Here is a 13,944-nt window from a genome sequence, read left to right on the forward strand (position 1 = left end):
TGTCAGCGCCTCCCTCATGCTTGTTTGATGGTCGTGTTGCTTTTTGTGGATGCCAGCGGCATCCCCCGTTATTAAAGTCACTTTGTGATTTGTACCATCTACACAGGGTATAGAGAAATCTTCGTCTACTTGATGGCATTGAGATCCGGTATTTCTGTGCCATACTGTGAGTATTTTCTCCATTTGCACTTTTGTTGGAAATGGTTGAGGTCTGATATGTTCTGAATATTATCTGTGAATTTCTCTGAACAAGGACTGAGAAGACCTCACGAGTTTGTGGCTTCCATAGGATAAATCCAGCCAGGATCTCACAAATTGACGAAAAATGGTCACCCAATAGGTCTTGCTGACTTAGTCTTTCTGAAGGAGTGTGTTGGAAAAGTTGTTTAACTGAAGTGACTCCTTGATTGCTCCCACATAAGCAGCTAGTTTCGAATTAGTTACTAAAAGTAATGGGGTGGTGGGAAGAACAATACTTCAATCTGACAGATTTGGAAGTTACGTGATTTTAATGGTTTGAAGAGTGTCACCTATTAACAGTTATTGAATAGCTTAAAGAAATAATGTGGTGAGAAAGCTAGAGGCTAAACAGGTTAAATTGGTGTCTATAATTATTTTTATTGTGCAGCCCCATCACCTCAGGTGTGAACCTATTTTCCCTCCTCATGGGGCTCACTGTCCCTGCAGTATTTGGGATTTAATGTAGGCTCTGGTAGTAATATGGGATGTTTGGTCTGTCTGTGCCATCAGTTAAACTGAATAATATTTGCCTTCTTTTGCAAAGCGCATTGAGATATAAGAAGAAAAAAATCTGAGAGAAAATCAAAGTACTATCAATTATGGTTGTTTTATTTAGTGTTTTATTGATTTAATGCCATCTTATTGTTAGCTTCAAAGATTCCCAGGGTGAGTTCCTAGAAATTCAGTATCTTCAAGAGGAAGAAAATTCACAGGGGACTAAGTAGTAAGAAAAAGAAAAGAGTCTCTGAGATTGGATCTTATTAAAGGAGATGATAGAAAAGAGTCTTATACATCTTTCAAAGTGTAAATCATACTCAGGGTACACATCTGAAGCTAATGCAATTAGGCATAATGTGAGATTAATATACTTGTTTCAAATTATTTTATAATCAACCTTTAATGCAAGCACTTGGTCCAAAATCAGATAAATGATAAAGATGAGCAATGAGAAGGAGAAAGTGCTTGAAGTGAGTGAAGTAATAATATTCTCCATTTCTTCTTGACTCCAGATGAGACAGTCTTCATTGGGTGTCCCATTTTACAGATGGAAGAACTGAGGAAAGGGTGAAAGAGATTTTGCTTTTCATCTGTATCCGCACTGGTGTCTGCATAGGATGAGCATGACTTGGGCTGTTTTCTAGGGTTTAGAAAAGAGGAGGTGCTGAGGTATGAATCATGCAACCATCCCTCACCAACTGTTGGTATCCTGTATATTGTCAAATGGGTGAAGAACGACGCTATTTGATGACGGCCTTTAGGTTTATCCTTTTGTGATTCAGATGTGATTGAGTTTCACTTATTAAAGTAAACATAATTTTGACAAATCTAGGCAGTTACAACTCCTCTGTGAGATAAGATGCATTAAAATTTTCATTGTTACCAAATGAAGGAGGTGTGAATATGACTGAATTTTACAAACACTAGCCCCACTGTTATATATGCGTGTATCAATATATATGTGTACACACACATTTGCAAAAAAATAATAAATTTGCAAAATGCCTTTCTGCTCTTGTGGCCAAGCAACAGCCTCATTTTCTGGCATTTCAATTTACATTAAAGGAACACTGGCTTCTGAAATTAGACTTCCATGGATTTTGCCACAAGAAATCTTTCTCACTAGTATTGGTCTCACTGTCCTTTAAAAAATGGTTTTTTTGAAAGTAAATGTCCTGTGCAAATATTTCTCTATTTTGCTGATTTGATGAGCCATTAATTCAGTGACCTGCTGAAATCATCTTATTATAGTGATGACTTTAGGGTTTTTCTGGACTGTCAGTTGATAGTTTGATTGCACTGATTCTGTATGCAGGATCGGAGAACAACAGAATCAATTTTATTCCAAATCTGGCTGCTTCTAGCAGCTTTTTTTCAATTTTAAGATTGGGTAATACTGGGGGTAAAGATAGACTGCATAAATTGGTCTTCAGCTCGGCCAAATACTTAGAGACGTTGTTTTCCCTTTGACTTTAATATATGGCTTTGAAATCTTCTAAATTCCCGGTCTCCTTGGCTGTCTTGTTGTAGGACATCAATATACATTTAGTATTGTGTGACTAGAGAAGTCCTCACCATGTCACAGTTGTTAACCAAATTTGTTTCAGGATGGGAATGTCCAGAGGGCAAAGCTACCACCTCCAGGAGGACAAGTTGCCATCTCTGTCCGAGGTGTCTGTAAAGGGACTAAGGATTAAGCAGGCAGAGAAAACTGACTTTTATGGTTGTCAAAAGGGGTTTGAGACTCACTCCAGGAGCAGCAGAAAGCTGCTGCTGCCTCTCAGCACTGCTGTGACGGGCTCACAGACCTTGTCCAAGTACTTGATCTAGTCCTGAGACCTTGTCAGTCTTAAGGCAGGAAGAAATAAGAGCAGGGATGGGAGGATGATGTTAACTGTGCCTTTGTGCCCTGTTTGGAGGGTCTGGCATACAAGACCTATGTGGATAGATTGGAAATGATTCCAGTAAAGAATTCAAAAATATGCTTTAAAAGTTAATTGAGCTATTTGTTCATCTAACCAAAGGCTAGACCTGGAGGGCTTGCTGTGAGTTTTTCAGAGGCATGCAAGGAATAATAGAGGATTCTTCGGTCCATCAGATATGTCTCCAAGACAATTTCTTGTGATGCTGAAGCTAGACATATCCAGAAGCAAAATACAGATTTCGACATGGTCATTCATCATGCGACACAAAATAAATAAATTATGTGTTGGATCAGACATGCCCTAAGAGACATATGTTACTTCAGTGTGAGATTAATTCAAGGAGGAGGTCTGATGTCCAGCTGTACAGACTATCTTCATGGTCTTTATACCTATGTTCATTAATGAATGTTTAGCTCTGCTGAGATGGTCCTGCGTGTTGGAAGATCAAGTGTTTTGTGATTTTTCTTTCTGGTTTATAGCCTGTTCATTCACCTAGATGGTGTTCCCGAGAGTGAGTCCCCCTTTCCGGGTGGGTTTGCCCCATCTGGGGTTCCTCGCCTGCAGCTCCTTTCTTCTTCCTTCATTCTGTCCCTTGCAAATGCACTCATGCTCATGTTTCTTCCTTTCTAATCGCCTCTGTACAGGTGAATTCTGGACCTTATGGTATCTTTCATATGAAGGATGGGCTTTTATTATTCTGGAGAAATCATCCATGTGATTTTTCACTAGGATGGAAAAACTCAAATACAGCAGCTACCTCTTCTTTAAATAACTGTTTATGAAATGAGGTGCACACAAAACATCAGGGTTGATTGATAACTTCAATTCCTTGTCTGTTGCTTTTGCGCTTTTCATACATATTGCTTGTTTATTTAGTGGTTACTTCCTAGTTGGTCCAGTCAGCCTGAGGGTCTGGCAATTTAATTCTTGAAATCCTGTTCCTATAGCACATGTGCATCACCATGTTGCGGAAGCCTTGCAAACATGGAATGTTTGCCCGTCTCTTTTCTTCAGCCTGTCACTTAGAGTCACTGCCTTTCTCGTCAGTTTTGTTCCCATATACGAGAATGTATCTGAAGGTACACCGTGTGCACTCTCACGTATGGATTTGGCTTTTGGATGTCATGGGCATCCTAAAATCAAAGCAGACATGGCCTGCAGAGAACACCTGTAGTTCCTTATTCTGCTCCTATTTGATGTTATTTCTAATTCTGGTTAATTATTTAATCTGTCTATTTGAATCAAGGCAAATGGGTTTAGGAAGCTGTGCTAGCTGCTGCAATTTTTTGGAGATGTAAAAGGAAGCAGTAGTTTCCATCTGCCAACTGAACAAACCAATGTGATTCTTCTAATCTTTTGACATTTACCGAGAAGTAACTAATTATATCGCTCAGTACAAATTAATATTACATCATCACGTTTATCCATCTGTATTTCAGAGTAATGCGTCTTTACAGAAAGAAGGGAATAATGTAATTAAGAATAACCAAGTACAGTGACGTGAATTTGCCTTTGGTTGAACGCTTCTTGCTTGAGGTTTAATGAAACTTGCTTAGTCTAAAAATGGCTTATAAAATTAACTGGGGCCAAATTCATCCCTCGGCTGTATGGCTAATTGATCCGGCAGGTTAGACTTCAGCGTATAGCTGCTAGCGCATGGGCTTGTACCTACCAGTGAGCTTCAGATGGAGTCCTGTAGAGTAAAAGACCCTCCTGAAAGCATCATTTCATGATTTTTTCTGAAACAAATATTGCAGCTCTCCCCATCCATCCAGAGTGGGGCAAATAGACCTAAATGCCAATGCTCAAACTTGATCACAGAACTGGAGGCTGTCAGACAATTTGGCTGAGAACTAATTGTGCTCGTTGAATGAGTGATTCCCAGAACTGGGTTTTCCTCTGTCTCGCTGCGATGCGCTCATCTTTCAGATATGCATCACTACGGGAAAAGTTCATGTTTCTGCAGCTGCAAATGGCTGGTAGCCTAGCTAGGGTAGACAGCCCCAGGTTGCTGGACGATGCTGTGCGAAGTCTTCATCAGCATCCCAGGGCTTGCCGTCCTGAGCGGTGCAGGCAGGGGGGCCTCGGGAGGGTCGCAGTGGCTGCACACTCAAATCTGGGTCTAAGTGATTGCCAGCCCTGCAGGAAGACCCATATTTTTGAGAATACAAGCCAGCATTAACTCCCTTTTCCATATGGGTTTGCTTTCTTTGCTTCCAAAGTGCAGGCTCTGCGGCAAGGAAGGATGGGTCAGCAGCTGAACACGGCTCATCTCCTTTAGCACCAGCCTTGGACAAGGACGTGCCCTGTACCTGGTCTGGGTTTGGAGCCACCGTGGTCTTGGTGTGCGTGTTCACAGCTGGGGCTGGTCCTAAGAAGGGTGGGGAGTGAGACTTTGTTTCTGTATTTCAGGGAGATTCTCCAATGCAAACATCTGAAAAGAAGGGAATACTGTTCGCTCGTAAATACAGCAAAGAGAATCAGCCTCGTCTAAATGCTGCGTGAAGTCCTCTGCACTGCCAGTGGTTCAGGCGGTGCCTATTTCATATGCATTTATTTATTGTTATGGTTTTCTGTTATTATGTGCTACGTTATTTCTGCTGCCATAGCACCTAGAAAACATGGCTCTTTCTCCTCCAGAGTAAATGCATTAAAGCAGATGCGATTTATCCCCCAAGTGTGATGAGGCAGGACCACACACCAGCTGCCATCGCCTGGATGAGCAGCATTTGTGCCATCTTTTTGCAGCCTTAGCATACACTGAGGGCCTTCTCTGCTCAGATGGGGCCACAGTTTCAGATGGACCAGGAAGCATGTAAAAAGTCACATATATTATCTCAGCTTCTAGTGTATGTGCCTTTTTCCTTTTGTAGAGTTTTCTTGGAATTGGAGGCTTTTTTCTAGTTGTGAACATCAATTATCCCACCAGCTTCAGTTAGCAGCTTTGATTTAGACCTGTGAGCCAGTTCTCATAACTAATCAAAGCTTTTAATAACACTAGCTATAGTGACGCCTTTGTAACTTTGCTAAAAATTACCTAACACCTGACAAGAGTTTTGTTGTATTAACTTGAATAGTGACAGGATTCATCCAGTCAGTAGCCAGCTATTCTCTAAAGAATCATTTTACTTTGGATGCCTACCCGTTTTTCAAATGCCTAATGTTTCCATGTTTTCCTCTGCCATTTGTGAGTAACTTTATTGCACGTTCTGCAGTACAGAAAAATCAAATTGGAGGTCTTTATCATACAGTGCTTGCAATTAAAATGAAAGGACCAGACATAATGAGAGCTGGCAACAGTCTGTGGAGGGTTATGTAGAGAGACAGCACAAGAAGAGACAGATATTCGTTCTTGGGAGAGGATTTTTTTACAAATAGTACAATTTGTGTTGTGCCAAAGTCTGAATTAGGAGCACGTAGCTGCAACCGGTGATGGGATCAAGTGGGCCAAGTGCATATTAACATGTATATTAACAAGACATATGAACTGGGTGAACGCCTTGGTCTTTCAAATTCAGTAGATGTTTTGTCCCTGACTTCAGTGCAGTCTTTATTTACTCTACTACTTTTAAGGAGAGGATGATTTTGTCCGTGCCAGTCTAGTCCGTGCGGCCAGGAGGATAGGTTTGTATTCTGGGGCTCTTCTGGAAGGCTGCTACCTCCTCATTTAGAGAGGCAAACGTCTCCCAAGCCCAGCGATTGCATCGCATTCATTCCGGGGATTAATTGCCTTAATTCAGTAACAATCACATCTGGAGTTTACTCTGTGAACCACCCCTTGGGAGAAATAACCTCACTGTATCTTCCTCCTTTGCATCATACTGTTGAGATTTTAAACGTCTCATGGAGGGACTGTGTGTTTGTATGAGCCCTGAAGTGCCTGAGCTCTGGGTTTGGTTGAGCCCTCCAAATATGATCGTACAGTGATTAATCCCCATTGCAGGTGTGTTGTCATGCCATGACGTGCACCGAGCTTCACAGGAGAGCCTTGGGGAGCTGTGTCTGCTGCTTGCGGAGGCGAACACAGCAAAGCCGGCGTCAGGTTTTCACTGATGATTTCAGTGAGTTTTCAATTCGCTCTTTGTCTAAATCTGAAATGAAAATTTTTACGAAAACAATTTTTCTTTTTTGCCTTTTTTCCTCTGAAGCCCCTACTATTCATAGGTAAAACGAGATCTTGAAAGTTTTCTTCCATTTCTGAATACTCCCCAAAACATGTGGCATGTACCGCTGCCCAGGGAAGCACAGCCCTCAACCCACCCCTGCTGGAAAACATAAGGGGCTTTAAGACCCAGTCTGGCCCAAAGTTTCTCAAATCAGGGTAAACTGAGCCTGGATGAAGGATTTTTTGTTTGCTTCGAATGTTCTCTCCTGCATCAGTTTTGCAGCAGAAATGAAGAAATTAATTCCTGTCCTCTGTGCTTGAAATTTTAGCCCTGCTTACACAGCCGGGGTCAAGTTTGGCACAAGCAGTAATTGGATGTCTTCATGGGCACTGCCCAAGATACACCATGGAGCTCTTCTGGAATAAACTGCAGTGCAATGTATATTTAATACCTTTACCTTTCAGTTAGGTATTGAAAACAATATGTCAAGTTGAAAGGCAAGTAAAAAACTTTGTGTAAATATGCCCTAGAGGTAGGTTGATTGAACTGTATATTTTTTTTTTATTCCTGGTGTCTTGTGAGAAAAGTCTTTGTTGGAGAGTTGATGCACTGCTAGATTTTATAACAAGGTTCCAACAGAAATTGTAACACAGAAATAAGTGTGGACTGGGGTTTTCTTTTTGGTTTATTTCAATATAGCTCAGGTTCTGTCTTTTAACTACACACTCTCTTATAAGAGTTTTATATAAAGATTCCTGACAAATTCATGTTAGCTTTTAGGAATTTCTCTCTGCTAATGCCCAGCATCTTTCTTACTTTTGTCACCAGTGGGTTAAGTGTTGGTGGCAAACTCCCACCTTCTTCCACAGACCCTGAATTTCAGTACGCTCTTCAAATATTGATTATAGATTGGATACCAGCACTGTGGTTTTGCTCATTTTATACCACTAGAATTGCTGAGAAATTACGGCTGTACATGCAATATTAGATTTTGCCTATTTTTGCAGATGGTCTCCTATCAACCAGGGAGATGTTGGGCCCCCTGAGTGAAGAGGGAAAGAAAAGGAAACAGATCGTGAGCTGTTGACGTTTTGCACTTACATGTTGATTATAAGGAGCTGCAGCATAAAAGAAATTCAGATGCTAAATCTAACACTGTAGACAAGTCAAGTCTCAGAGTTAAAAAAAAAAAAGTCATCCAGTCTTACCAGAATCACAAAAATCTCCCTAAAAATAGCAACATTATGTAAAAATTTGGTTCTTGGTTTTGAGCCTTTAGGGTGTACTTGAGCCATGCAATCAAACTGTTCCCTGTAACCCTGAAGGCTAACAGATACCAAAATAAAACAAAATAAAAATGAAAACTGAGCCACAGCATTACTCATGTCTTTATAAGCTCAGACTTTACAAAAAAAGCCTGCAAATACACAAAGACTGAGGACAGACTTACGATACTTGGCAATATCATTACTGTGAGTACAGGAAAAGCAGAGAGTGAAGCTGTCTAGAAATTGATGGTGAACTTCGGTTGTCTGGACTGAAATGTGCAAAAAGAAAACCAAGAGCATTATTAATGATAAGAAAATGAGTCTCTTACAAATTCTTTCTTTTTTTTCTTTAAATATATAGTTTAAGGTGCCATTTGGAACTTAGGATAGAAAACTTATTTTATTTTTGAAGATATATTCTTTCCAACTTGACAGTGCCCTTTTCAATAATTCAATGAGATCGGTGAGCAGAAAAAAGGAGCTCTAGTGAGTCAACTTTGCAGCTCTGCGATGAGTGAGTGGCACTGCAGCCTCAACATAGATAATAGAAGGGAGAACGAAAGAGCGGGGAAGAGAGCCTGAAAATGAATAAACTTGCTGAAACATTCCTTAGTGACAGACCTATGGAGCAAAGAGACATATTATCTCTCTTTCTCCTTTTGCATGAGGAAATTATGCCTTGCAAATAGCCAGAAAAAATTTCATCATGTAGAGTGTTATATTTGCCTCTTGGATTTACTTTAATATTTCTTTGGCCAATTTTCCTGTGGGAAACACAGACACCAAACTTCATTTGACCCATGTTCTACTTGGGTTTTTTTCTGTTCTAAAAGTGTCCTTTCTGCTTTCTTCTTCAGAAAATAAGGGAAGGGAGAGCAGCACGTGACCTCAGTTGTTGGTATGAAATATGACAGGGTAAGCAATGGTACTAAAACAAGAAAGTCCCCCTTTTCTCCTTCTAGGCACCAAAAAAGCTCACATTTTCATGCAAACCATATATTTTAGGATTATCTCTAATTGGGATGTACTGGACTGCGAGGTTTTAACCACAGACTCTTAGAATTCACTAAACTGATCAAAGGAGAGGTTTTCACCAGCAAATCCGTGCCTCCTGGGCCCATCTCTAATTGCACACAGAAAGAGGGTGGAAAAAAATAAGCTGCTTCTCTCCTCTTGCCCAGCACGGATCAGTGTGGGAACTTGAACTCAGGTCCCCGGCAGCTGACAGAAGTAGGAACTTTTCCCTGAATCGTCGGTTTGTGGAAAACCCTTTGGTTCGCTGTCGTGTCCCGCTCCGGGGCAGGTTTATAGGGCTGTCAGATATTGGCTGATCCCATAAGTCCTGCCAAGGTGGAAGTATTTTTGGTTAATGCCAGAGCTTTTCATTCTAAGTATTTAATAGCTCTCCTGCTGATGTTACATGTCAGAGCTGGGGACTGCAACTGGCTTCCCTGATCATAAAGTGACATAAATGAGAAAACTGCTTTTATGTGACAGAGAGCGTGTTTCTCTGGCTTACTGTGCGGTGGCGGACACGCTTTCCAGTGAGCACATTAGCATTGCTTGCACACAAACAGAACCTGGAAGGACTTGAAACGATAGACTTAGCCAAGGCAATGGTTTGCCGTGCAAGTGATTGCACTGCTGAAATCCGCCTGCCAGTTTGGGATTCAGCGTTTCATTTTGAGGAAGGCCCTCGCACGCTTCGCACCCAGTGCTGACTCCAGGATACGGCAATATGGGCAGGAGGCACATGGGGGCTAAAGTCATCCAGAGTGATGAACCCGTGGAAGCAGAAATTTGGAGTAATGTCTCCGAATGAGTTCAGATTTTCCCTTCACCTCTCACTGAGGTTGGTGATTTGTTAAAAAGGGTGGCTGGAACAGAGCATGCTGGCACTATCGGAGATGTGAACTGAACTTTTCTTTTTCTGAGAATGATCGCAGGTGTTTTCTTTAAAGCAGGACGGAGAAGCACAGTGTCAAGAGTGCTGCTGGCAGCGTGCTCATGGGGATGAAGGGCTATAGTGTGTCCCACCCTATTTCCCCTGCCATAACGTAAAGCATTACATCAGGAGGGATTAGAACAAACCAAGGGATATCAAAGGATAGAAAGACCCATCCTGAAGGAATAAGCCAATATTTAAGTAATGAGGGTTAGTACAAAGCTTTGCCAGGGCCAGGGTACTCTGTTACAGCCCTATGGCAATGCTCTTACACCTTCCTCTGAGAGAGTGGACGTAAACCAGTGTCACAGGCATCACACAGCACTTGCTGGACTAGATCTACCTTCTCAGTGGATATCTTGTATGTTGGGCATCAGAAAATCTGTTGAGAGGGAGAAGAGGGAGATCATCAGCTGGTGTAAAGCTGACCAGATCCATTAACATCAATGGCATGCAGCTGGTGCCAGCTGAGGCACTTGCTCATATGGCTTTTCTCTGCAGAGCTGCAGTGGGTTGCTTGGCTGAGAGCTGGCAGGGGATGGAAATAGCCATCACGTCGTGTGTGTGAGAGAGACAGGGTCTTGCCTACGTGCGATGGGTCACTGCACGGGTGGGCACACAGCGGTCCCACTGTACCCTTGCACCCAGGATGCCCCTGGATTGCTGATCCTGGGAGGTCAGGAGAGTGAATCAGGTGAAGGATCTCTCCATATTTTCTCTTTCTTATGCTTTTTATGCAAATGTTTGTTACAAGCCAGGGGGGGCGTTTTGCTAGACTGCCCTTCGGTCTGACCCAGCGTGGTGCCTCTTCTCTTCTTCCATGCAGGCGGGTTGTGCCTCTTCTCTTCTTCCACGCAGGCGGGTTGTTAAGCAGGTCTGTAATTTCCACGGTAGATGGACAAAAGGGAAGACGCTGAACTCGCTTTGTCTGTCTCGCTCTGCTTCATTTAACGTCTCTGGCTGAGTGTGTAAGCGGCGCAGTGCTCCCCTTGCAGGGCGAATGCACATCGAGGTGGTCTCCATTAGCGCAGGGTACGGCCAAGAGGGCAAACCCTTTGCAGAGTAACTCCTTGTGTGTAGCATTTAGAGATAAACTTGAAAAACGAAGGGCTTGAAATCTGCAGAGTATTAGTTTCTTGATGATTGCGTTTGTGCAGCTAAATGATTAGAAATGCAGGCTGAGATTTTTCTGGCTGACAAGCGGTGACATCTCACGGGGCTGGTTCCAAGCCTGGCTGCGGTCGCCTGGTGCGCAGCGTGGGATCAGGAGCCCTGTGCTAGGCACGCAGAGCTGGGCCGCCAGCCACCGGCATATTTGATGTGATGCTATTGAGAATTAGGCAGCAGGAAAGTTTAAACGGGGGGTTGTTTGTTAAGGGCCGCTTGGAGAAGAGGTTCTTGTGTCCATCCCTGGTTTGCAGCTTGGAAGCCCTTGCTGAAACGTGGGTGGGCCCGTGCGGATAGCGTGGGGTGCACCAGCATGACTGCGTGGAAGCGAAAGGATGTCCGTGCTGCAGTAATACCCATAATGTTGGGGCCGTAGAGAAAATGTTGGTACCTAAAGCAATCTGCCTCTTTTTTTCCTCAGTACTTTTCCCATTCTTCCCCACATCGCTTGCAGGGTTGACATGGGATGAGTATTGTCAAACCAGGAAAAGGCGACTCCCTGATCCAGCTGTGGCTGCAACCAATGCTGCGATTTTTGCCGGCAGCAGATCGGGATGGCTGATGGGCAGCTCTTGTTGATTTGTGTCTGTCGCCTGAACCCAGGATGCTCCATGCGGCTCCACCTTCCCCATTTTCCTGACCGGCTCTCCGGGCGCCTGCCCTCTCTTCATGTTTTATGGCACTTGGGATCAGCTGTATAAAAGGACAAGATAGTTTGAAAGCAGCAGCTTTGGCAATTCAGAGCTTGGTACGAGGTGATTTTTCTTCCCGCAAAACAAAGTTTTTCTAGTTCAGAACTAGCTCAGATATCTCTGGAGCTGCTCTGCTGGTGATATACAAGAGGGACAGAATTCAGCCCACTCTTGCTTAGTTGGACTGACTATGCAAAGAGAATGGGGGGGAAAATGAACAAATCCTGACTTTTTTTTTTTTTTATTCCTCCCCCTGCCCTGGAGGTGTTTTACAGAATGCAAAGAACGAGCAGGTTCATGGAATAAGGAGGTGCTTTTACAGATACTTTTCTAAAGAGCTACACTTGAAGTGTTTTGTTTAGATTTTTAAACGTCAAGTCAGTCCTACTGGTTAACTGAGATTTAAATATTACATAGGTTCCCAAACAGGCACAGACTGTGCAATGTCCTGTCCGATGTTAAATCTGCTACTCAGCTACCTGTACCCTTCCATTTAAATGGTCCAAAATCAAGCACATGTAAAATTTGGAAGGGTTGCATTAAAGGATTGCCTGCATTCCCTCATCCTCTCTGTTAAGTACTTAATTATTTTTGTTACCTTCTTAGCTATTGGTAAGTGGGAACTGCTCTGTGTCTGATGTGAGTAATTTTTCATTGTATTGTGCCTCCAAATTGACATTTATAAATTAAACAGCAGTGTACCATCCCAGAGAGAGCACCATTGTGGTACAATTAGAAATGTAATTGCACGGAGTCACCTGGGAGGCGGCTGGGATGGGGAAGGCATCGCAGGTATTAGAAATAGGGATGACATAGGTAACACCGATGTGCAGAAAACTCGCCCAGACAATCCCATTAGGATTGCACTCACCAGTTTGCTCTGGGGAGGGAGGGTGGAAAAGGCACTGGGGAGCCGAGTGCAGGGCCTGCTTTTGTTGAACTTGAACGAGATTTTTTTCTGTTTGACTTCACCCCGAGCAACATATTGATTCTTAATGTAGAAATCTTAGATGCCTTATGCTAGGTATGGAGAAAACACTGGAAAGAGCAAGTAATTTCTCTCCTCCTGCATGCTGAGACCTATTACTTGGGCAAGTCCTCAGAGAGGACAGGTTTTTGGGTCCCTGAAGACCCACACTTCGACCTCGTCCCCTCCCAGGTGGGACGCTCTCCCAGATACCGTCACAAAGGACTGAGCTTTCTGGGTTGAATCGAGTCAGATCCGAGCTTGGAGAACTTGGCAGGGGAAACGGTATTCTCCCTAAGCTCACCGGAGTTGTGTTTACTTCTGCTTTTGTCACCCAGGTTGGCTTGCAGCCTCCTTTCAGATGTGATTATCATCCTAATTGGCCCTAATGAGAACTACACATGCAGAGGAAAGGGGATAATGTGTGTTCCTCCCCGCAGTCTTGTTCTATTTCCAAATTACAAGTAACAGGAAAAAAAGATGTCTCTTCATATAAATATATATATACTCTCTGCATCGCTGTTGCTCTCATCATAACCTTCAGCCCCTGAATGTGTTTCAGATGGGATTTTTTAGCTTCTTTAGGCACATGAGGCTGAAAAAAACAATTAAGGGGGATATTGGGGGTTATTTTTCCCCTTCTTGAATCGGAGTTAAGAGTAAACGGGCAACTCTGGAGGCATAAAGCTTCCTGCTGGCGACTGCTCCAGGTCTCTCCCTGGTGCTGCCAGCTCTCATCAGCCCTGCCGTGGGAAAGGCAAACTCCCGTGTGAAGCCACCCGGGTGTTTGCGGCTCCCCGGCAGCCCTGCTGTTGCAAGGGACCAGTCCCCATCCGCGCTCGTGGGTTTTGCAGCGTGTGACTGGGTCGAATCTATCCAATTTGTTTCTCGCTGGGTAAACACTGCCTCGTGGTAACGTGCCAGGGACTGCTGACACTGGCTGCGTTTGAACGAGTGACCTTCTGGGGAAAGGGGCCCTCAGCGGTTTTATGATTAACATTTTAATGGCGTGCTATCGGGGAACTTTTTTTTTTTTTCCCCAGGAACAAATACCCGGAAAAATGCACGTCTTAACTGCTTCTCCGGTTGGAGTTGTCACTGCACATTTGTTAGGTGTGCTGGAGGCTGTCCAGGCT

At 43.4% G+C, this 13,944-nt stretch overlaps 1 protein-coding gene across 1 annotated transcript in view; it reads left to right on the forward strand.

The window, feature by feature from the left end:
* Positions 1 to 13,944, forward strand: part of CAMK1D (calcium/calmodulin dependent protein kinase ID) — a 230,183-nt gene that overhangs the window by 66,552 nt on the left and 149,687 nt on the right. The gene's annotated exons all lie outside the window — the stretch shown is intronic.

Source organism: Accipiter gentilis, chromosome 11 (genome assembly GCF_929443795.1).
Source record: "Accipiter gentilis chromosome 11, bAccGen1.1, whole genome shotgun sequence".
Taxonomy (NCBI): Eukaryota; Metazoa; Chordata; class Aves; order Accipitriformes; family Accipitridae; genus Astur; species Astur gentilis.